Source organism: Phyllostomus hastatus, unplaced genomic scaffold (genome assembly GCF_019186645.2).
Source record: "Phyllostomus hastatus isolate PE091 unplaced genomic scaffold, TTU_PhHast_1.1 phas_contig_62, whole genome shotgun sequence".
Classification (NCBI taxonomy): Eukaryota; Metazoa; Chordata; class Mammalia; order Chiroptera; family Phyllostomidae; genus Phyllostomus; species Phyllostomus hastatus.
In genome coordinates this window covers 6360035-6383726 of record NW_025333921.1, presented here as the reverse complement: position 1 = coordinate 6383726, position 23692 = coordinate 6360035, and the positions used below count along the sequence as shown (strand labels likewise).

The 23692-nt window shown below is 33.9% G+C and overlaps 1 protein-coding gene and 1 non-coding gene across 5 annotated transcripts in view; both read right to left on the bottom strand.

Annotated features, from left to right (window-relative positions):
* Positions 1 to 23692, bottom strand: part of LRFN5 (leucine rich repeat and fibronectin type III domain containing 5) — a 295021-nt gene that overhangs the window by 169545 nt on the left and 101784 nt on the right. The window lies entirely within an intron of this gene.
* LOC123825353 lies at positions 13146 to 13252 on the bottom strand. The gene has a single exon (XR_006786892.1). It is a non-coding gene; the product is annotated as a U6 spliceosomal RNA (small nuclear RNA).

Below are 23692 nucleotides of genomic sequence, written 5' to 3'. Positions count from 1 at the left end.
TTATGCAGATATGTATAAAGTAGATATTCCTAATGTCCATACCCACATAAGTACACATTAGAACATTATACAAATAAATATATCTATAGATTAAGCCATCTAGCCATCCATTCAGAGAGGGAGAGAGAGACAGCATGCTTTCTAATGGCCATGCTAAGAACACTAGATCTTATATATTAGTCAGTGAGTTAAAAACTAGGCTGTAGACCCTGGGCAACTGTTGAGCAATTATTAGTTGTATTTACAGTGGGCTAAAGGAATATTTTGGAACAATTTTAGACAAACGAGGACCACATGGAGACTGGGAATTAGAAGCACTGTAATAGGCAATACAGGTATAAGAAATCTAAAAGCACAGGGTTACTTCTTTTGTGACAGAAAGGTAATATTTAAAGTCACAATCACAACTACAGGGAAGATCTAAGAGAATGGAGTGAGAGGTATCACATTTACAATGTATTACTAATGGTATATCATGTGCCTTAGTTCTTGTATCAGCCTATAAGAGCTCTGAGGACCAACAACATCCTATGGGTAACTGTATGCCCTGCAGTATGAAGCACACTCAGCTACATCTAACAGACACTTAAGAAATACAAATTAAATATTTTAGACAGCAGATAAAGGAAAATCATATACTAAAAAACTCAGAGAAGTGACCTGTTCAGTATAAGGTTTCTAAAAGAAAAGATGATTTGAAAGGAGATGTTCTAAAAGTAAGATCCACATGATGCAATTAGAAATTATTTTGATGACAAAGGGTTTTTTGGGGGGAAAAGTCAAGGAAACCATGAAGACTGAACAGGAAGAATTCCTTATAAGTTCAGATTGTAAAGTGGTATGTATGAGACAGGAGGGCCCTGACCAGTATTTCTCAGTTGGTTGGGTGTCATCCTTCAAAGCAAAGGGTTGTTAGTTCAATTTCCAGTGAGGGCACATGCCTGGGTTGCAGGTTCTGTCCTCAGGCAGAGCACGCACAAGAAAAAAACTGATCAATGTATCTCTCTTACATCAGCGTTCTCTCTCTCTTTCTCCCTCCCTTCCCCTCTCTCTAAAAGTAAATAAATAAATAAAGTCTTTAAAAAGAGACAGAAGGAGGACAGAGAGCCAAAGACTGATATAAAAGCATTTGCAAAACACTTTCAGATACATTATTTCCTTAGACAGTAACTCTGCTGTCCTTGGTCTTTTCTTGTTCATCAAAAGGACATAAGAAACAGTGCTTATTAATCTGTGACACTGTGACTGACACGAAATTGAGATTTAAAAATGTCTCCATAGGTTTAATGGATGGACCAAGACTGTCAAAATGAAATATAATAGGGCCGAAGCTAAAGATGCTTAGATTCAGAAACTACGCTATTAAAGGGTAGGTTGAACGATATATCTTTCAAGGCAGTTTACATGAAATACACGTAAGGTATTGTATTAATTGTGCCCATGATCCTAAATGTCAACAGTTCCAGGGCTTCAAATTCAACATTTATTAATAGAAAAGAAACATCAAGAAAAATAAGTTTAATAGTTTCAGTGAATAATTCGGCCCTTATTGAATCACATCTGGAATACAGTGTGTCTCATTCCGAATTCTGGTGGGACATGCCTAAAAGACAGACATCCAGGAGAAGTACAGCCAACCCCCAACCACTGCAAATGACAAATGGCTGAAAAATACAACTGGAAATTCTATATTGGGAAAAAGATAAGATACAGGGAAGATATCTTCAGATATCATTTTTAAGGGGTAGGACGATGGGGTGTGAAAATCAGAGAGCATGATTGGGAATAAAGGATAAGAGTCACATGGGAATTTTACTTTTGCATTAAGGACATGCTATTTGAATAGTCCCACATTAGGACAGGCCAGAGGCATTGAGTTTGTTGTTCACTGGCACACTCATTGGACATGGATTTCAAAGGTCACTCGTGGGACTGCCTCTAATATTAGAGTCTAATAAGACAGCCAGGTTTAGGAAAGCCCTTCTTCAAAAGTGAATTGATTTTCTAGCACCCTCAGAGTGTGGCTGTGCTTAGAGAGGCCTCTTACAAAATGCTGAGATAAACAGACACATATAGGTATCATCATTGAATGTACAATAGTGAATATAAGACTAAATATAAATTAGGAAATTTGCCTCAACTCCTAGGATATTATCTACTATATAAGCAATATATTTCTATTCCAATACCCATGAGTGTGAGGAGGACATAGTTTTAACTATTTTTTCAATATATTCTAGTTTGTAATTGTTGATGTTTGACCAAGAGAACAGTAATTGCACTACTAACTAAAAATGTGCACTTCTGAATTTTCCTGTAAGTGATATTAGCTCTGTAAAATCTAAGTCTTTGAGGTAGAGCATAATTTAATTTCATTTAGAGTGATTAATGCATTAGTCAAATGGTTCTGCACAGGTGTAAAAGAGATCAGAATAAAACAAAGCAAATTTTAATATTTTCTTCAGGTACTTTAAAAGTTTCAAAGTTTTTCCATACAACAAAATCAGTGCAACCTTCAGAATATTCTTACAAAGCGGGCAGCACCATTATTAGTCTCATCTCCCAGGCCTGGATATAAGAAGACCCTTGCATAAGGTCAGGCCACTCCTGGGGTAGAAGATAAAAGAAGACACTATAGAGTTTATGATTTCTTTTGTCTCTTTCAACTCAATTCCGCTTTTCACATTTGCAGAAAAAGTTACTCAGGCACAAGAAACTTCAACCAAGTCATGTCAATAAAGAAGAAAATTGATGGCGCTACCAAAGATGTGAGCAATAAGAAATAAAATGGAAATTTAATTCATAGGAGTCAAATTGGTAAATCATTTATGTAAACTTTTTCAATTTATTTTGGAGCTAAGGGCAATATATGTGTAAATTTATCTCCATATATCAAAATGAATAAGCTGAACAGAAAATATATTTTCGTATAAAAATAAAAGTTACAGAGAGTTTTAAAATGTGCATATATTCCTATTGATGTTGGCTTGAAGTTACCATTTTAAAGATTATTTCATTAAAAGACAGGCTGATTTTTTGACATGTGTCAGTAACTCTACTTTTTATTTTTATTCTTATCTGAGGATATTTTTATTGATTTTAGAGAGAAAGGAAGGGGGGAGAGAAAGGGGGACACATTGATGTGAGAGAGACACTGACCGTGCTCTTACCTCAGATCAAACCTGATAATCATAGATGTTTTAAAATACTTAATACTCTAAAGTCATTTCTAAACATGTAGACAAATGAACATTTTTCATAAAAATTAATTTAACTTAAAACCATTCAGTTCAAAACTGGGAAAATGGGACAAACAAAAACTCATAGACACAGACAATAGTGCAGTGGTTACCAGAGATGAGGGGGTGGGAGGGGAGGTAGAGAGTATAGAGGGTCAAATGTATGGTGAGGAAAGAGATTGACTTTGGGTGGTGAGCCCACAATGCAATTTCCAGACCATGTATTATGAAAATACACACTTGAAGCTCATAGGATCTTACTGACCAATGTCATCCCAATAAATTTAATAAAAATAAAACTGGGATACAAAAATAAAATTAAAAAAAAACTTCAATTAAAAAAATCCCTTCCATAAAACTCTTTAAAATATCAAGAGATGTTGAAACATTATTTAATGAATGTAAGAGATTAGCGACCTTACAAAATTATTTTCATTCAAATTAACATTCTTTCCTGTATATAAGAGGAAACTAGTATTGCCAAAAAAAAAAAAAAGGCGATGTAGGGGATGCAGATTTTGATAGTTTGATTGAATGATTAATTAATTGCAAAAAGTGAGCTTACTGTTGAAAACTTTTATTCTGGACTTATAACTGCAATTCAGAATCATTTTTAAAAGATGCCATGTGTGAATAAATGGCTAATTCATGTATTGAGCTGAAGGGAAGTTTTTAAGCCCAAAACAGATGGATCCTTAGATTTGTTGGTTTGTAAGTTCATTTTTTTCAAGTTATAAGACAAAGTTATTAAGAAAGTTACAGAGGTAGTAGAAATGAGCCAGATGGTCTGTGTAGGTTCAGGAAACAGGTTACAGAAGCAAAAGTTGGGCCCTTGGAGCTTAGGAGAGAGAGAGGCAAAGGTAACTCAGGAGGAAGAAGAGGGGGAAGGGAAAGACACCAGCGTGTTCCCAGGAGAGAAAGTGTGCAGGTAAGTTCATTTTTTAAAAGACCTCTCAAACACAACATACTTGATCAATTTTTGATGGAGTCATTAAAATTAAAGTTGCCATTTTTGTCAAAGTGATAAAAACATCTCTCATCTAAAATGCTCAGACATTCAGCTGAGTTAAGAACAGTAGAACCAAGAGACTCATAAAATGTTTTGGCTTCAAGATAAAAGACAGCTATAAAATCTGGAAACTTTTCCAATCTTATGCAGTAGACTTGATGGATTGTCTTATGATGAAGAATTAAGAAAGAATGTTAGAAGTCTAAAAAAGAGTATAATTCTTAGTGTTTTAAACTAAGGAAGGAAATCTGAGTGTTAATTTAAAAAGGACTTAGACAATTTTAAGGATCATGCAGAATCTTTCACTCCTGCCTTTCTAAAAAGAGATAGAGAGAACATGGGTTTCAATTTGTTTTATTTTTATAGTTGAACTTTTTATGTCACTTTTTGGAAGTGATACACAGGGGTGTGTTTTTCCTTCTTTGAGAGTCTTTCAGTTCATTAAGACTATCTATCTGGGGCTCAGACACCATTAGATGTTTTTGCTGAGTGATTCCATTGCCTTTTATTTTCCTCTGAATTATAGATTTTTTAAGTTGTTAGCCTGAACTCTCGAAGAGGTAGTTAGAGCCATTTTATTTGTGTTTTCTTCAAAAAGAAGCCACGCAACACCTTCTAATTTTGTCTGCATGTCCTGTTAGTGATTGTTGACCCTGCAAGTTTACCAGATAAATGTGAGTGATGGCAGATTGCCCAAGTGAGGTACAGCCCTTTAGGTTTTGTAAAAACCACACACAGAGGAGGGATGTTGCCAACATCACCACCAGAATCTTCCCATTAAGTGAGAATTGACCTGAAAGTAAGGATGGGCTGATATTCCTGCAGTGTCATGAAAAACAAAGCAGACACTTTGCCTGAAATATAAACAAACAAACAAACAAAACAATAAATACTCCATAGGAATGTTCTCATGTAATCTTGTGTGATTAAAGCTAGGATAAATTTCTAAAGAAGAATTTAAGAAGAAACAAAAGTGTTTTTCTGTTGTTGCTGTTGGTAGGGGTAGGAACAGATCATGGACATAATTGCCAAATGGCCAAAATAAATTTAAAATTTCTGTGGATAGACTTATAATATTCTTAATAAACCCTAAATGCTATGCAGCACCTTCCAAAGCACTCAGCAAAAAGGTCTGAATGTTTCTTTACACACAGATCTTAAACAATAGAGCTAGTTTTGGTTCCTTCGAGGCAGCACTGGAGGCAGCACTGGAGGCAGCACTGGAGGCAGCACTGAATAATCAACTCCTAAGCAAAGATGTAAACAGGGTGATTTTTTTCTTTGATCTTCCTATTTCAACCAGCCATCTTTCCCTTTTCAGTATTCACTCCCAACAGCACCAAATGGTTAAATATTTCTATGCTATCTTTGAATCAAACTCAGTCCCATCTATCTGCAGCTGGCCTTCCCGCAGTGAAACAGAGCAACTGTACTCGAGGGTATTTGGAGCGCTGTACCCCACCACTCCCACTTTCGAACACTCACACAGTTTGCACACGTGGAATATTTTAGGCATGCAGAGAAGAAACACACTTTGGCTCAAAGACACATATGCAGCCCAATGCATTGCCAGCAATAAGATCCATACTTTTCAGACCTGAAGTCTGAATACTTTTTCAAATGTATATGTTTGACCCATGAACATGAACTAAGGTGGGGGAATGCTGCTGGGACGGCAGGTACAGGGCAGAGGGGAATATAGGGGAGAAAAAAATGGGACAACTATAATATCATAATAAAATATAAAAAAATTGTTCTTGATGGTGCTATTTTAAATTAATTTTATTTCCTTTTATTACATCATGCTGCTTGACTTCAGTTGCTTTTCCTCAATTACTGATCTGAAATTTATAAAACACCTCAACATTAAATATTATTTAATATAAGCTGTTGCCAATAAGCAGTTTATCATTTTAACTTAAGAATGACTTCTAAATTAACTTCCAACATTAAGACTATGCGAAGTCCTCCAGGCATGTGTAAAGTCAGCCTCAAATAAATGTTATACAGTCACTGTGAAAGGCCAAGAGAAGTCCCATTCCAACTGGAATCGCCTTGCCTGTGTGTAAGCCGTTAGTAACCACACATTGCATAGGTTTCACAGAATGTCAAAATATTATGTCCCTCTCCTGGAACAACACTCAAGTTTAGGTTAAGATATGGAAAAAGAAAAAAAAAGAGTCTAAAAGCCAAATAAATAATTTTATATAAAATGTGTGTATATATACACACACACACAAAGATATACAGAGCTCTCTATATATACATATTGATATTGCTCTGTCAAATATGTTGTTTAGTCTTTCACTGAAAATCTGTCAACTGTCTATTAAAATATCACCAATACCACAATATATATATTTTTATATATATTTATACAGTTTAACAGTTTAACTATGATGCATTATATGCTTCATACTTTTGAACCTCATGTAAAGGAGGAAGGTTAATAAAATAATTTGACAGAGGAAAAGGTGGTGAGTCAAATCTAATGAGTTTTGGAAAGGTAAGTAACCGATTCCCATGATGGCCATTAGAAATCAAAAGAGTAGAAAAAAAAATGAACAAACCTTCATTTACATTATGGAAAAAGTATGACTAAGTAAAGTAGGCTACTGTTCATATACAATTACAGGAGTACACCATGCCATAACTGCAACATCATAATGCCCCTGTGGAAATTCATGCATTATAGGTATCCTAGTTGTTATTTCTAGAATGTTTCTGAAAAGATGTCTGTGTGGTATGTGTTCTAATGCACATTAGCAAAAATTATATTTTACATAGGATATTTTTTATATATACTGTATTTCTTTATTATATAAACTTACATATTTCACTTAGGAAAAAAGAGATTTGACTGACAGGAATCAGGAAGGAAAAATGATGGTCTTTTACAGGAAATATAATGAGTGAGGTTAGCAAAAACTATGTGTCCTACTTTTGAGCTCTAATAAGGAAGGCACATTCCTATAGCCAATGGCAAGCCAACCTATTTAAGTACTGTGTTCTCATTTTATCTAATTAATATAATATGATCATCAATCTTATTTACATCTTGGGTTTTTAAGAGTAAGCATTTTTTAAATAACTAGATAAAAAGCACTACAAATAAATAATTTATGAGACAATTCAACTAATTACATCACAATTTCTATGAAGGACATAAGAGGTTAATACTTGAAACAATAATACTTTCCGGACTGTTTTTTAGACTATAATAAGAGAAAGTAGAAAATATATATAAAAGCAGGGAATTAAGAGGAAATGGTGGTTATTCCAAGGAAGAAAAGAGTATTTCTGCAGCAGACAGAGGCAGATACCCTATGAAATTGATCTATGCTTCCTGGAAGATATTTACAGATTTTAAAAAGTATAATAATATAGTTCCATGAAGACTGAGAATTATTTATTTAACGAGAAACTTTGAAATAATCACACAGATTTGACATTTGATAGTAACCCCGGCAAATATTTACCAACACCTGACAAATAAATTAAGGATTATTTTTTTTTGAGATGAGAAATGTCAGAAGACACAGGAAGATATCCTTCTAGGCTGGGCCTGTCATATGATATGTAGGAATAAACTTATAAATCATGAGGCAATCAAATGTCAAAACTCTCCAAACACAACAGGTGAATCCATGCAAGCAAATGGGAAGCTAAAAACATCCAGAGTTAGTACACTGGGTTCCAAAGTCAGAGAGCCCTGGCTTCTTATGCTCCCTCTACCTACTAATAACAATACTACCTGGAGAATTTTAATAGCTTCAAACCTCCAGTTTTTACCCCTAAAATGTGAAGACTAATTTTAGGCACCTTCTTTAACTGATCATAAAAGTGAAATGAGAGAATGAATGTAAGGCGCTATACCTGATATATAAGTGGTCATTAAAATATCATAATGACTGCTAAGTTCATTACTAAACTACCAGTTACAAAGAAATAAAAAAGGAAAAGGACAAAGCCACAAGGCAAAATATCACAGTGTTTTCCCACATTAATGATATCAATAAAAATAACCATTCAGGACTATTAAAACAAGAATAATCTGACAAAAGTAGAAAAAAGAGAGGAATATGGGATCATTTATTTACAAGGGGGTAACTGATTACTGAGATGTAAATAAGAAGACTAGGAAAAATGAATAAGGCTTTTATTGTGGCTGTGAGGAGAGGAAAAATTAAGAACTGATATGATAAAATGTGGGTAAACAAGATCATGTGTAAAGATGAAAATTAGTAATCATCACATAATAAATTCCTAAGTTTAATTTATTATATTATATTGTATATTAATGATAATATATTCCTTAAAATACATTTATAATTTTAAATTTCTTAACCATGTTTACCTGGATTTTATACACACACACACACACACACACACATTCAGCAAGAACTTTATAATATTCTATAAAATGTGAGCATACATATTATACAAAAATAAAAACCTAATTATATTGTTTTTGTTACTTTAAAGATACTATAATTTCATATGTCCTTATACTTTTAATTAGAATAAGTAAATTTATGTATGCTTATGACCATTATAGTTAAAGTCCAATGTAAATTATTTCTGCCTTCAGTGTAGCATATTAGAATACATTTCAGCTAAAGGTGCTAGCTAATTGAAATAGAAATGTGTTAATTCATTTCAAAGTTTTTTAGTTTGTAACATGGTAGTCTCAAAGAGCATGTTACCAACTTAAAAATTTATTTTAATATTGTGAAGTGTGACAAATTAGGCATTTCTTTCAATGTTTTAAAATCATTTTAATAAGATAATAAAAGAAATATTTTTAACAGAAATCATCATTAGATTTTCTCTTTTTTATTGTATTGTTGTAAGAACACTTAACTTGGGATCTGCACTCTCACCATATTTTTAAGTGTAGAATACAGTTTTATTTGTAGGCACAATGTCGTACAGAAAATCTCTAAAGCTTATTCATCTTGCCTAATGGAATTTTATACCCAGTTCGCACCTACCCCAAACCTTGATACCACCCTTCTATGCTTGGTTTCCACAAATATGACTATTTTAGACAAATTATATAAGTCAAATCACACAGTATATAGTCTTCTTCTGTGGTTGGCTTATTTTACTTTGCATGATGTACTCAAGCAGAGTCTGCCACTTTTTATGTTGAATTTTACTATAAACATTTAGCAAAAGTTTTTGTTTATTTTTGGTTTCTTTGCTAGGTTTATCTGTCTCTTGCTTTCTATTTAAATATTAAATATATGTATTTTAAAATATATTTTAATACTCTCTTCATATACATGGATTATAGATTATATAGTACTCTATAATAAAATCTTAAGGATGAAAAGAGTAAAATGATCTAAACAACATTTAGCTTTTCCAGAAATGATAAGGTGTGCTTAGAGAGAATATAAGAGAATACAGTGCATTTGAATTAGAGGTAAACTGAACGTTGTAAGATCACTAAGTGAGCTAAGTGTTGCCATGATAAGAACAGCATTTAGAAATAAAGGTTGTATGTGGGTGATTTAGAATAATAGCTCTTATAATAATAGAAATTTCAATGGTAATTTCTTAAAATATACACATGTATCATAGATGTAAAAATATCACACCCTATTACTATAAAATGATACTATAATCTTGGGGCATTTCCATATTTTTAAAAAACAAATATTTAAAATGTTAGCTTAAAATAGTAAAGCATTCACTAAAAATCTACTTTTGCTGAAATAGAAAGGCTTAAATAGAACAAATAAGATGATATATTTCAATAAATAAATGTGCAGGCCACTTTTAAATGATTTGTCCAAAGATAGGATAAAAAGAAAACTTGGGAAAAAACCCACATTTCTAGAGATGCTCTTCTTTTTGCTTTTTATATGATGGTTAAAAACAAAAGATTCTACTAGTTCTTAATTCTGGAAGTCCAGAGGACAAGCAGTTCAGGGAAGTCCCTGAAGACCCTGGATCTTTGTGTCTAGAACTGTGATCCAGTGTTTGGCTTCATCCTAAGGATGCTGCTTCCTCCTGAAAGTGGAAGAGGGCTTCTGGTAGCCATTGCTTCCTCAATTCAGCCATCTGCAAGAGAAGTGGCAAGAGCCTTTCTAGAATTGTAAAACAAACAAACAAACAAACAAAGAATAACAAAATCCTTCCACCACTTTAATAGCCCAACATATGTCATGTGTTCATTCATCAAGTAGTAGTAGTAGAGTATCAGTCAAAAATGTGCTTAGATCTGGGTTTCTGAACCAGTAGCTACCAGACAGGTGGGATTACTATGATTGGCTTAAATTGACCATGGCTAGGATGTGGAGATTTGGCCAATTGCCTATACATTCAGGAAGAGGTGAGATGAATTTGAGGGAATTAAGTATCATGTTTACTTCTGCTAACCAGGGCACTCTTCCTATACAGATGTGGCACAATACACAACTAATAGAAACTATTTGAAGTTCAGGTATGCAGGCTTAAAGTGGTTACATCGACTAGCACTTTTGCCTATTTTTAGCAAAACATATATTTCTCTGACTCCATGTCACACAAATCAAAGGACAGATACATAACTTGACATTTGATGATATGGTTGACTAATTTTGTTAAGCTCAATATCACTTAGATTAGTGGTACTTCAAATCACAAAACAGAGAAGTACATATTATATAATTGCATCCCATAACCATCTTATTGTGAACTTACTATTTGTCAGGCAGTTAAGTCCAACGAAGTATATATGGTGTTTCCCTTCTGACAGATGAGGAAATCGTGGCTTTAAAAGTCCAAGTAACTTCCCCAAGGTGACTGAGTTGAGATATAGGTGCAAGACCATAGCCGTTCCCTTAATGTAAGTCCAATTATCTTTTGCTATATGCATTGTAACATGTCCACATTTTATCTATGCCTAACAAGATGCTAAAAGTGGGCACTTTGTCTCAGTTTTGGGAGAGATCACGAAAGCTGAAAACAATGCAAAAGTGATAAGTATCCCCCCATTCCACAGGGAAGAGGTAGACCATGAATGCCAAACTTGTGATATTAGTGATCTAAATCTACTTAGTGACTTTTGGCCTATCATTCTCTTCTAGGGTAAGAGGTTGGATGCGGAGAAACAAGCAGAGAGACTTTTCAGAGAACTTCATAGGAATGCTGTGGCACTTCCCCTCTGATATCTCCTATGTGAGAAAAGGGGTGTGATTACCTCACTCTCAAATTCAGTGAGAATCAACAGAGGGACTTCTCCTAGGGATTGACCTGTGCCACTTAAAGGTTATAGAAGTTGAGACTGAAACGGGACTACACCTTGGAAAATTCTGAAGACAAGAAGCTGTAGAGCTGGCATTCCAGTTAGAGACATACAGAGTAGAGAGGGTTATACTTCTAACAATGATGAGTCAAAAGTTCCTATTTCCAGCTGATCAGATGAGTTTAATTTAGTTTATCCAAATATAGATAATGTCTGGGGGCTGAAACAAGAGTCATGCACAGCATCCCTGAGGAAATGCATTACCTCTGTAATAATGAAAGAAACCAATAACTTTGATTAACTTCTAAAATTTCTCAAAAGAAAATCAGCTTAGAACACCCAACAAGCTCAAGGAACACCAATAACAGAGAACATCAGAGTCAAGCAAGGAAAGTTCTTCCTTGTCTTCAACTCTGTTCCTTCTACCAACTCTAGCCTCAGACTAGAAACCATGCAACAGTGAGTAGGGCAAAAGAAGGAAGTGGGAAAAGAGATAAAGATGAACACAATCTTCACTTGGCCTCATTGCATTTTCTAGCCTGAAAGAAGACTGAGTTGCAGGAGAGAAGAAAATTAAAAGAAAAATAAGGAATTGGAAAATTAAATTAGAATGAGCCACTTAATTTCTGAAACTAGACTGCTGTTATAAATAAAAGATTATAAAAAAATGTATATTATCTAACAGTGACAAAGAAGTTGTGGAACTTGCAGAGATCTGCCCAGATAAAAAGATAACACTGCCCCTATCCAAGGACAGGAATCCTTGTCTGAGTGCAGCCGGTAAGCACTGTGCTTTCGGCATACTGGCACCATACACCCAAATACTAACAATAACAACAACCATCACCTTGTATTTGAATAAATTACTTTTCCATTGGTATATACATAGTAACTGGACTTCCTTTTGCATTGAGTGGTGAAGTTAAATAATTAATATTTAAAGGATTACAAAGGCTTGGATCAAAGTCTTGCTTCCTGCATGTTTTATTTTTTCAGTCTTGGATCCATTCACACTTAGGCTTTTTCATTCTCAGCTTATTTATGTACAAATAATATAAATATGCTTTCCTTTAACATAGTTTTTCTCAGTCAAATATGATTTTGTCTCACAGAATATATTTGGCACTATCAGGAGACATTTTTAGTTTTTGCAACTGGAAGGTGTTACTGGCATCTAGCAGGAAAAGGTTGGGGATGTTGCTAAACATATTGCAATGCACAGGAGAGTCTCCCACAACACATGGCCCTAAAATCAATGCTGCTGAAGTAGAGAGAAGCTCCTTTTAAGCAAGACCTATTAGAGTTATAAAATATGTAAAATGTAAACCTCAAGATTTGACAGAGAAGGGACACTTAATGGAGGCTAATGTAACCCTTAGCATGAATCCTACTGCAAGTAATGGAAAGTCTGACTTAAATTGGCTTAAAAGAATACGAAAAAATATTAATTGACAGAAGAGGAAGCTGTGGTGAAGAGGGGCTTCAGCAGAGTTCAGAGGTGTCATCACAGACTCAGATTCCTGACTCTCCTCATGTGCACAGTGTTTTATCCTAAAGTTTGTCCCCTCACCATGCAGATGCCAATGAGTTTAAAGCTACATGTTTTGAGGTGTACATCTAGTCAGAGAAGAATACAGTTTTAATAGTTATCTCTTTGTTTTTTAATATTCAATATTTCACAATTTTGCAAATCATCCTTGCATAGGGGAAATAGTCATCTTCTCTGTGTGATTCTAAATATAGTGTAAATGCTGCCAAAGTGAGCATTATAATTCTCTCTTAAATACAAAAGTATTCTGTCCCAAGTGTGCCCAGCAAGTCTGTCCTCAACATGCACTGACCCATCAAAGCCTACTCTAAGCCATTCTTGTGCCTCAAATGTTTAGCCGAAGGTAAGCAGATGGAGCTGAGTGGAAGTGGGTGTGGAGGGGGGAGGACAGCCACAGTGTCCAGAACCTCTGATTAGTACCAGTGCCATTTTCATCTTTATTTATTTATAAACATGGAAACCTTAAAACACTAATCTGTAAGCTCAAGATACAGTATCAGAAAAGTGTTAGAAAGTGATCACTGATATCTTGAGATTGTGTTTTTTCAGAGCAATAGATACAAAGTAAAAGATGGTATGATTTAAGAAATAAACTAGATTGACAATAAACAAAGTTTCCAAGAATGAGGGAGAATAAAAAACTTGGTAGAGTAATTTAATCACACAAAACATTCCATTAAGAAATATAGGAGAGAAGTTAGAAAATGAAAGAGGAACATGAGAGAATTATAAACTCTCTCGTTTCTGGGATAAGAGACAGCCTGCAAATTAAGACCAAATGTGATATGATGTCAGGTGCTTTTGTTAAGGGAGGAAGTTAATGAAGACCAGAGAGGCAGAGCTAGAATTCTAATTCTTACATTATAAACTGAATTTAAAACTGAAGATTAAGTAAATTAAACATTTCCACGTGATTGGATCAGAATATAATATTCTGATGGCTCAATACAAAGGAAAGACACTAGTAGAAAAATTTTAAATGTCAAAGATCTGGTCTTAGAAGAGTTGCTCTTTGATTTTTTTAAGCAAATCATTGCAAAATGGTCATGAGGAGCCATTTATTTGAGGAGGCATTAGATTTGGGGGGATGTCTTCCAACTAATTTATTTTTCATTTTTCCCAATTTATTACATTTCTTTAATATACAATTTCCTTCACTTCATGAATATGCGACTCATGACTATGAGGATCCTGGAAATCTTTCTGCCTCTACATATCTTTCCCCACCAATGATTCATATAAGTCCATTAATTTTCTAAGTTTTGAAAGGTCTGAAGAATATAGGAGGATACTGAAGTAAAATGTTCTGGAAAATAATGATGAGGTTTTGCATATTTGACAAAAAAATTAAAATACCACTGACCTCTGCATGTTAGAAAATAACAGCAGTCTGTCCAACTAAGTTCCTATTACAGTAAAGCATCAGCAATTCACTATGACAAGGAGAGAAATTTAATCTAAAACTGCTAACTAGGACTAGTTTAGAAAAAATAAAGATCATTAATTCAGCAACCATTTTTTGTGGGATAATTATGTGCCAAGTATCATGTTTTTGGCTCTGCAAGTAAACCAATTAAAATGTTGATGCTGTCCTGGTAAAGTTGAGGATTTAATGTAAATCTTCAAGGAGAGGCAAAATCAAATATGTGGGTGCCCAAAACAGAAAAAGATACAAGCACCTGTGTTCCTACTATCTAATAAGAATGGTAATAATGACTCTCAAGCCTCTGTTTCTCCCTATTCTATATCCCATCCACAGAGTAATCACCACATTCTTGAGCCTTATGTTTTCCATATCATTTCCATATCATTAATTCTGCATGTTTATGCAATTTGTTATAATTCATGTTCACTGCTACATAGTATTATTTGCCTGTGTAAACATACTTCAAGTTATATGTTTATTGTTCTGTCAGTGTATATTTGGATGATTTCTGACCTTTTGCTAACATAAGAAATGTAACCATGAATACTTGTCTCTTCATCCACATTCAGAAGAGCTTCTCAGCCATGATATCTTATAGCTGAGTTTATCAGATTATAACGTATGAACATATCACATTTACAGAGGAATGATGAATTGTTTCACAAAGACAATGTACCAACTTACCTCTTACCAGCACAGAATTACAAATTTTATTTTACATACTCTAGAAACTTGACCTATAGATATTTGGGGGTTTACCGACACAGTAGATTTGAAACAGCATTATCATGTGTGCTTGATTTGTGTTTACCTCAATACCAGTGATATTTAATACATTTTGATAGATTTATTAATTATTCTTATTTCCTTTCCTGGAATCATTTTACAGGATAATTTTGAAGATTTTAGTTTGTGTATAGGATATTTTTAACAAATCCATCATACTAATCCTTAATCAGCTATACATTCTACATATCTCTTCAAGTTTGCATTAATGAAGACAGTTTATCAAATGTTTACATTGAATAAAATCTTAATTTCCTGGAGTCAAATTCCCAATATTATTCTACCTGGCTTGCACATCTTCTCCTTACTGTTTGTTGTTCATGTATTGCTTAAATATTTCCCTTATATCACATAGACTCCCCCATTATTTACTTCAAAAATTTTAAGATTTATTTTTGCACACATATCTTTACTTCAACTGGAACTGTTTGAGATTACTATAGTCACAAATTTCAAATAGTTTCAAAAGGATTATCAAGTGTTCCTAAAGCATTATTAATAATTCATTCTTTCTCCCACTGATCTGCAAATATACCTCTACCACATATAGTTCTCATATTTATGTGGATTTGTTTGTAGATCTCTATTTTCTTTTACTGGACTCTTCTTTGACTCTCTCAGTACTAATGCCACATTGTCTTCATTGCTAAAGTTACATGACAATTATTATTTAAGTTGGCCAAGATCTTAACCTGTTTATTTTTGAAATGTGTTTTGGCCTTTCTTGGTCTTCTTTATTTTGTTTTAAATAAAAACAAAATAAATTGTTTTAATTTTATAAATGTCAAGTTTTATAGCAAAGGTTATAATTTTGTTTGGAATGACATTTGATCTACAGATCAATTTCAGAAGAGGGTATCTAAGAATAAAACTAACACAAAATACAAAATATTTTCTTGAATAAAATTATAATCCTTGGAGAAATTTTTAATACCTTCTTGAAAGACATTAGATGATATACAAAAAATGGAGATATCCCAGGCTTATAGATAATAAGACTGCTTTGACCAATATTCTCTCAAGTTGTCCTTCATGTCTCAATACGTTCTGCATGTTCCCTATATTTGGTTCCATTGTCTTTTGTGTAGTTTCTTCCACTCTCCCTTAACTTTTTTTTGTTGTGTCTAATCTGATGTTAATTGTAATGTTAATTTCAATGTTATTTTTCATCTTTTAAGGTTTCATTTGATTTATTTCTTAATTAGTCTAGAAACCTTTCAAAATCTCTTATTCCTAAGACTTCTTTTGAATTGCATACACAAGCACAGATATATACAAACACGTACACTCACACATACACTGGCTTTCCATTTCTGACATTGTTCTAAATCTGCAAACATGAAGAGTCTGACTTTGTTTTCTATCACATCTTCTTGGGCTTATTGTCTCATTATAGTGCTTTTTTCCTCATATTTTCTGATGCTGTGAGTTTATATTAGTGAAATATAATCTGTGAAATTTCTTTGAATCCTGTATTAAAGGAGAGTTTCTTAAGGCCATACCACTCTCACAGTGCCCAATCTCCTCTGACCTCAGAAGCAAAGGAGAATTTCTTCAGAGAGAAACTATGATTGCTTCTGCCAGCTATCTGTAAAAACTAAAAATCAGGAACTAATTTAAAAACAATTTACATCTTAAGATTGTTTGGAACCAAAAGTAGGATAAAATTCAGGTCACAAGTCTAATCCATATATCAATTTGAGGTTTTGAATTCTCAGGAGACTATCTATCTATCCATATATTTCTCCCCTAGCACCAGTGCTAAATTCAATGTAGAGAAGTTTCTTATTTTTCCTTCTGTGTATGTAGAGTCTCTTTCCTTCTCTCATTCACTGAGTGTGTCACTCTCCAGGACTTTGGCTTTAAATAGACATCTCTTATGAGTCACCTGCTTTTATATATGCCCTTGTTTTTTTTTTTCCTCCTTTCCCCTGTACCATATGCATTCATTCAAAAAGTGAAATCTTAAAACCTCTCCAAAAGCACATAACAAGATTATAATTTGCTTATCTATACGTAACTATTCTCACCTCATGTTTTGCTTCAATTAATATCCATTAGTTTCCTGTGAGGTGTCTGTGTGTGTGTGTGTGAGTGTGTGTGTGTGAGAGAGAGAGACAGAGACAGAGACAGAGAGACAGGAAAGAGAGATTGAGATTTAGAATTTTTTCTTATTTACATTAAAATATTTGTTCAGGATATCTAGTCTTCCTTTTTTTTATGTTCATAATCAACTACCTGGTTTTATTTTATTTTTTTAAGATTTTATTTACTGGCCCTGGCTGGCGTAGCTCAGTGGATTAAGCGAGGGCTGGGAACCAAAGTGTCCCAGGTTCGATTCCCAGCCAGGGTACATGCCTGGGTTGCAGGCCATAACCCCCAGCAACCGCATATTGATGTTTCTCTCTCTCTCTCTCTCTCCCTCCCTTCCCTCTCTAAAAATAAATAAATTAATTTAAAAAAAATGTTTAAAAAAAAAGATTTTATTTACTTATTTTTAGAGAGGGAAGGGAGGGAGGGGGAGAGAGAGAGAGAGAGAGAGAGAGAGAGAGATCAATGTGAGGTTGTTGGGGGCCATGGCCTGCAACTCAGGCATGTGCCCTGACTGGGAATCGAACCAGCGATGCTTTGGTTCGCAGCCAGAGCTCAATCCACTGAGCTACACCAGCCGGGGCTCTAGTCTTCCTTTTTGACAGGGAGAAACTCATAATCAAAATTTCCAAATTGTTATTTTTGAGTGATTTTAATAATTAAGAGTTATTTAATTAGACATTATTAAATAAATGTCAATGTCAAATAAAATGCATTTTATGTTATACTTCTTTCTTGATAGTTATATCAAAGTGAATTGCTGTTATCTTCATAAAATGGTATCTTATGTTGTTACTCTAAGCACATTTGCATTAAAAGGAAACTCTACTGAGTACATATTTGACAGAATATAACCACACTAGCTATTTCAAAAAGTTTCAGAAAATGCAAGCTAAATGGTTTCTAAGATTTGGTTCTGAGATAATTTTCATAAGCCATGCTTCAGGAATATGTCATTAATGAAATTACATTTATATGAGGTCTTCTCAAAATGTTTCTTCACTAATGCTGTAGATCAGGATCTGGAATTGTTTCACAATAATGTCAGTACTAATGTGTTGTATTAATACTTCCATGTAGTTTCAAACTGCAGCACAGAAATTACTCATCTAATGTATTTATATCATTGCTTTAAAAATATCTTGGTAAAACAATCTGAATCTACAGCCTTTAAAAGTTATAAATTATATAGCATATTATCTCTTAAACAACAACTTTTATTGTATCATTACTTTACGTTTAGAATAGATAATAATTTATATATAACATTTCAGTTACTCTTTACCAGATGGAGAAATCTGAACTCAGATCCTGGCTTTCAATATTATGGTTTATTTGTTTTGTCTCACTTTTTGTTGTTATTTGTTTATTCAGATATGCTCATAGGTAGTGATAAAGTAACTTACTAGACTAGAATACATTATATGTTCCTTTACATCTTTAGATTGGGGTAAATTTTACATTTTTATACAGCTCAGTCTGTCCAGAAAGTATCTGGCTACATAAAATGAAAAATAGAGACATTTATTGAAGATACAAAATACAAGAAACATTATGCATAGGACAATGATACTCCAGTCTCCTTTAGAATAGGCACCTGGGGACCTCACACAATTCTCCCAGCATCTCTTCCACTGTTGAAAACACTGCAAAATCCTTTGTTAGAATTGCTATCAGCTGCCCCTCTTATTTTTCTGAATTTCATAGATGGTCTGAAATTTCTTCCCTTTCAACAATGATTTTAGTTTTAGGAAAAAACAGAAGTCCCAGGATGCCAAATCTGGGCTGTAAGGGGTGCTGAGCCATCTAAGTGTTTTGATATTTTGCTAAAAATCTCTGCACTACATGTAGTTGCATGAGCAGGCATGTTGTTGATGAAGCTGTCAGTTATCAGTTGCCTACAGATGTGGCAATTTCATCATATTGCATCTCTCAGCCAACGAAAGGCATTGAGGTGGTACTCTACTAATTTTTGGCCTGAAGGGGCATACTTACAAGGAATAACACCTTCCCAATTAAAAAAAAAACAGTTAGCATGGTCTTGATCTTGCTGAGACTGCTGTGCCTTTTTCAGGTATGGAGAACCTGGCAACTTCCATTGGGACAACTGGGATTTTGTTTCCAGATCATAGCCATAGACCAACAACTCGTCTCCACTTATGACCTTCTTTAGGAAATCTGGTTCATTGGTAGCTGTTTGAATCAAGTCATTAGCAGATGCAGCACAGCACTCCTTCTGCTCTGGTAGCAGAAGCTGTGGAATGAATTTTGCCCTGACATGTTTCATGCCAAGGTCCTGTGTCAAAATCTTAGACACAGTTTTTAGAATCCCCAGATCAACTTCTAGTTCTCTCACTATCAGTAGTTTTCTTAGTTGATTGTAGCCCATACACATTCAACATTCTCAGGTGTTCTGTTTGTCACAGGTCTTCCAGAATATGGATCACTTTTGAGAAATTCTCAACATCATTTGAAGCATTTGTGCTACACTTTTATTTGAATTGCACTCATTGCATCATGCCTGAAAGCCTTCTGAATTATCTGAATAGTTTCCACAGAGGAATGTTCAAGCTTAATGCAAAATTTCACGCAGATCCATTGCTCTATTCACTCAGTCATTTTGAATGTGACGGCCACACAATATACATGCTCACTCAATGGTGTCTACTGCCCCCAATAACTGGTACAGTAAAGTCATCACTGCTCGTGCATGCACATTCCAGTCCACTCTCCTTGGCTGCCAGTCTATATTGGTGTCATACAAACCATTCTTATTATATTAAAAATGGCTGGATTTAGTTTGAACAGACCTTATATTTAGATTAAATTGAGACAAATGTACTTAATATTTATAATATAAAGTTAAAATAAGCTTTTATTCTCTTTTAACTTTCCCATGATATTATTTGAGTTTTGTAGTTTCATATTTTTAACATGATAATTAAATTCCAAACAAGTATCACTGACAAATATGTTTTCCCTTACCACTGGTTCCCTTTTCATTTTGTTGAAATTTTCTATAGCCTTGCAGAAGCTTTTACATTTGATACAGTCCCATTTGTTTATTCTTTCCTTTATATCCCTTGCCTTAAGGGACATATCAGAGAAAATATTGCTGAGTGGAATATCTGAAATTTTCCTACCTATGTTCTCCTCTAGGACTTACATGGTATCACACTTATATTTAAGTCTTTTATCCATCTTGAGTTTATTTTGATGTGTGGCATAAGTTGGTGATCTATGATACCTTGGTCAAGGGTTTGATCTCCAAAATATATAAAGAACTCGCATGACTCCAATCCAGGAAGACAAACAATCCAATTAAAAAATGGGCAAAGAACCTCAACAGACACTTCTCCAAGGAGGACTTACAGAGGGCCCAGAGACATATGAAAGGATGCTCAACATCTAGCTAGCAGAGAGATGCAAAGTAAAACCACTGTGAGTGAGATACCACTTCACATGGGTCAGAATGGCTATCACTAACACATCAACAAAGAAGTAATGTTAGAGAAGTTATGTAGAAGAGGAAACCTTACTACACTGTTGGTGGGAATGCAGACTGGTGCAGACACTGTGGAAAACAGTGTGGAATTTCCTCAAAAAACTAAAAATGGAACTGCCTTTTGACCCAGCAATTCCACTGCAGGGACTGTACCCTAAGAATCCTGAAACACTTATTCACAAGAACTTGTGCTCCGCAATGTTCATAGCAGTGTGATTTATAATAGCCAAGTACCTGAAAAAGTCTAAATGAACATAAGTAAGAGTGGATAAAAAACCTGCAGTACATTTACACAATGGAATACCATGTAGCCAAAGGAAGAAGGAACTCCTACCCTTAGTGACACCATGGATGAAAATGGAGAGTAATATATTAAGTGAAATAAGCCAGGTGGTGAAAGACAAATACCAAATGATCTCACCTGTAAGTGTAACCTAATCAACAAAACAAATGACCAAAATAGAATCAGAGAGTTGGAAATAAAGAAGGAACTGACAGTGACCAGAGGGGAGGGTAGAGAGAGGTGATGGGGGAAAGAACAGGAAAGGGCAAGTCAAAGAACATTTATAAAGGACCTACGGGCATGGTTAACCGGGTGGGGACTGACTGTGGGCATGAGGGAATGGACAGAACAGGCAAGAGCAATGGAGGGAAAAGTGGGATAACTGTAACTGAACAACAATAAAAAAATAATTTAAGAAAAGAATATTTTTCTGGTTTACTGAAGTTAAGGTATAGTACACAGGTATCACTACAATTAAAATGCAATAAAATATTTTTAGATTTAACTAAAAAGTTCCAAACAAACATAAAATAAAGAACGATGGCATATGGTGACATTTTTAACATACAAAAAGAAATTCAATACCATGGTAAATTATAAAAACACTAATAGATGAGATCTTTAATAAGCATAAAACACTTCTTTTCCACATTTTGGGAACTATTTACAGCAAAATATGAGAAATGGAATTCATAAATGGCAAATTCAATATATGAAGTGTTTTCCTATACTACATATATAAACCATGTGAAGAATAAAAAGTTATTTCAAGTTATAGTCCTCAGAAATCCCTATGGGATTCCAGGTCTAGGTCTAAAAATATACAAGGCGAACCTGGATCACTAATTTAACAAATAAGCAAGTAAAACTATTGAGTCCTAATCAAAAGCACTTCCAAAGCAACTAAAGGAGTCTATACTAGCCAAATTTGGGGTAATAAGCATAGTGTTACTCAACAAGCAATCAATTCAACCAATAAAAAACACACTGCTTATTAGGTTTTGAGGTTGCCAGGAACCTCTTAGAAGAATTAGAAGAATGTAAATAAATAAAAAGATCCAAACACTTATCCTGCTGTTCCTCCACAAGAACTACAGGCAGAGGCAATAAATAGTAGGTTTCAGTCCTGAGTATGCAAAACAGCTTATTTTTGTATTGTTATTTATTAATTATTGTGTTCTTTACTTGTATTAAAACTGTAAACTTACTTTTGCTCCCCCATAATAAAGCATAAAAGATAGCTGATGAAAGTAAATTTCACTTTCTAGAGGATTTTCTGTTAAAGAGATATCTGCTAGAGATAAAGAATGATAAACCTAGAATATCATCTCTTTGTAAACCCTAATGATATAATGAACTTCCATAATAATAAAAAAGCACTGAATAGAAGGTCTTGTTTAGGGAAAAAAAGCAATCATGAGAAGTACTTTATAAAGCAAATATGGAAATGTGAATACTGACTGGATATTTAATATATAAAGAAAGTAATGCTCTTTTTAGGAGTGATACTAGTAATCTGATTGGTTAAAACAAAAAGTCCTTAACCTTCAAAAATGCATGCCTAAACATTTACAGATTAAATAACATGATGTTGAGGGTTTTTTAAAAATAATGTGTGGTAGTAGAAAGTGATTAAGCAAATGAGTGAAAAAAGATTCACCATTTTGGTGATAATTATTGAAGGAGGGTTATGTGTATTCAGGATTTATTACACTGTTCTTTCTAGTTTGTCAAATGTATGTTTGAAATTTCCTGTAATAAAGATAGCAACATTATTTAAAATGTAATGCAATACGATCCCCATTAGGGACGTTTACCTAAAATAACTTTATTATCAATGAAGAACAAGTACAAATATGTAATTCTTTACTATACTAAATTGACAGTCATTTTTATGTCAAAATTGGTTTCAATAATTTGTTAACTCTATAATTAATATTGGTTCATATATAGGACATCTTATCTATTGTTCTAAACAGTTAACCCATGTGATATTTACATTTCAGCAGATATTTAGTTTTTTAATACCTATACATTTGGTGAAGAGCCACCCAATTAGTTATTCAAGAGCGAGAAAACTCTTCTGCAGAGGGATAGATAGTTATATTTTAGGTTTTCAGGCAATACTATCTCTGTCACAACTACTCAACTCTTCTAATAAAGCACAAAAGCAGCCAGAGATGATACACTAATGAATGGGAATGACCATGTTCTAATAAAACTTGATTTACAAAAACAAGGAGTGGGCTGGATTTGGCCCATGCAGTAGGGTCTGCCACCACCTAAAACTATTACCGCAAATCACTAAATGATATTGATAAAAGAATAGGAAATCAATAGGAAGAGGAAGCCCAGGAGTTGAATGTCAGTATGTATGAAAATAGAATAGAAGGGTGGTATTTTAATTAATGAGAAAAGAATGATAAATTTTATTTTTAATTAATAATGTCAATATGTCTAATATCCATTGAGAAAAAGGTAATTAGGCCCTTACCACATTATTTACAAAAGTATGTACAGATTGGTTAAATATTTAAATATGCAGAATAAAGCAATAACAGTCTTAA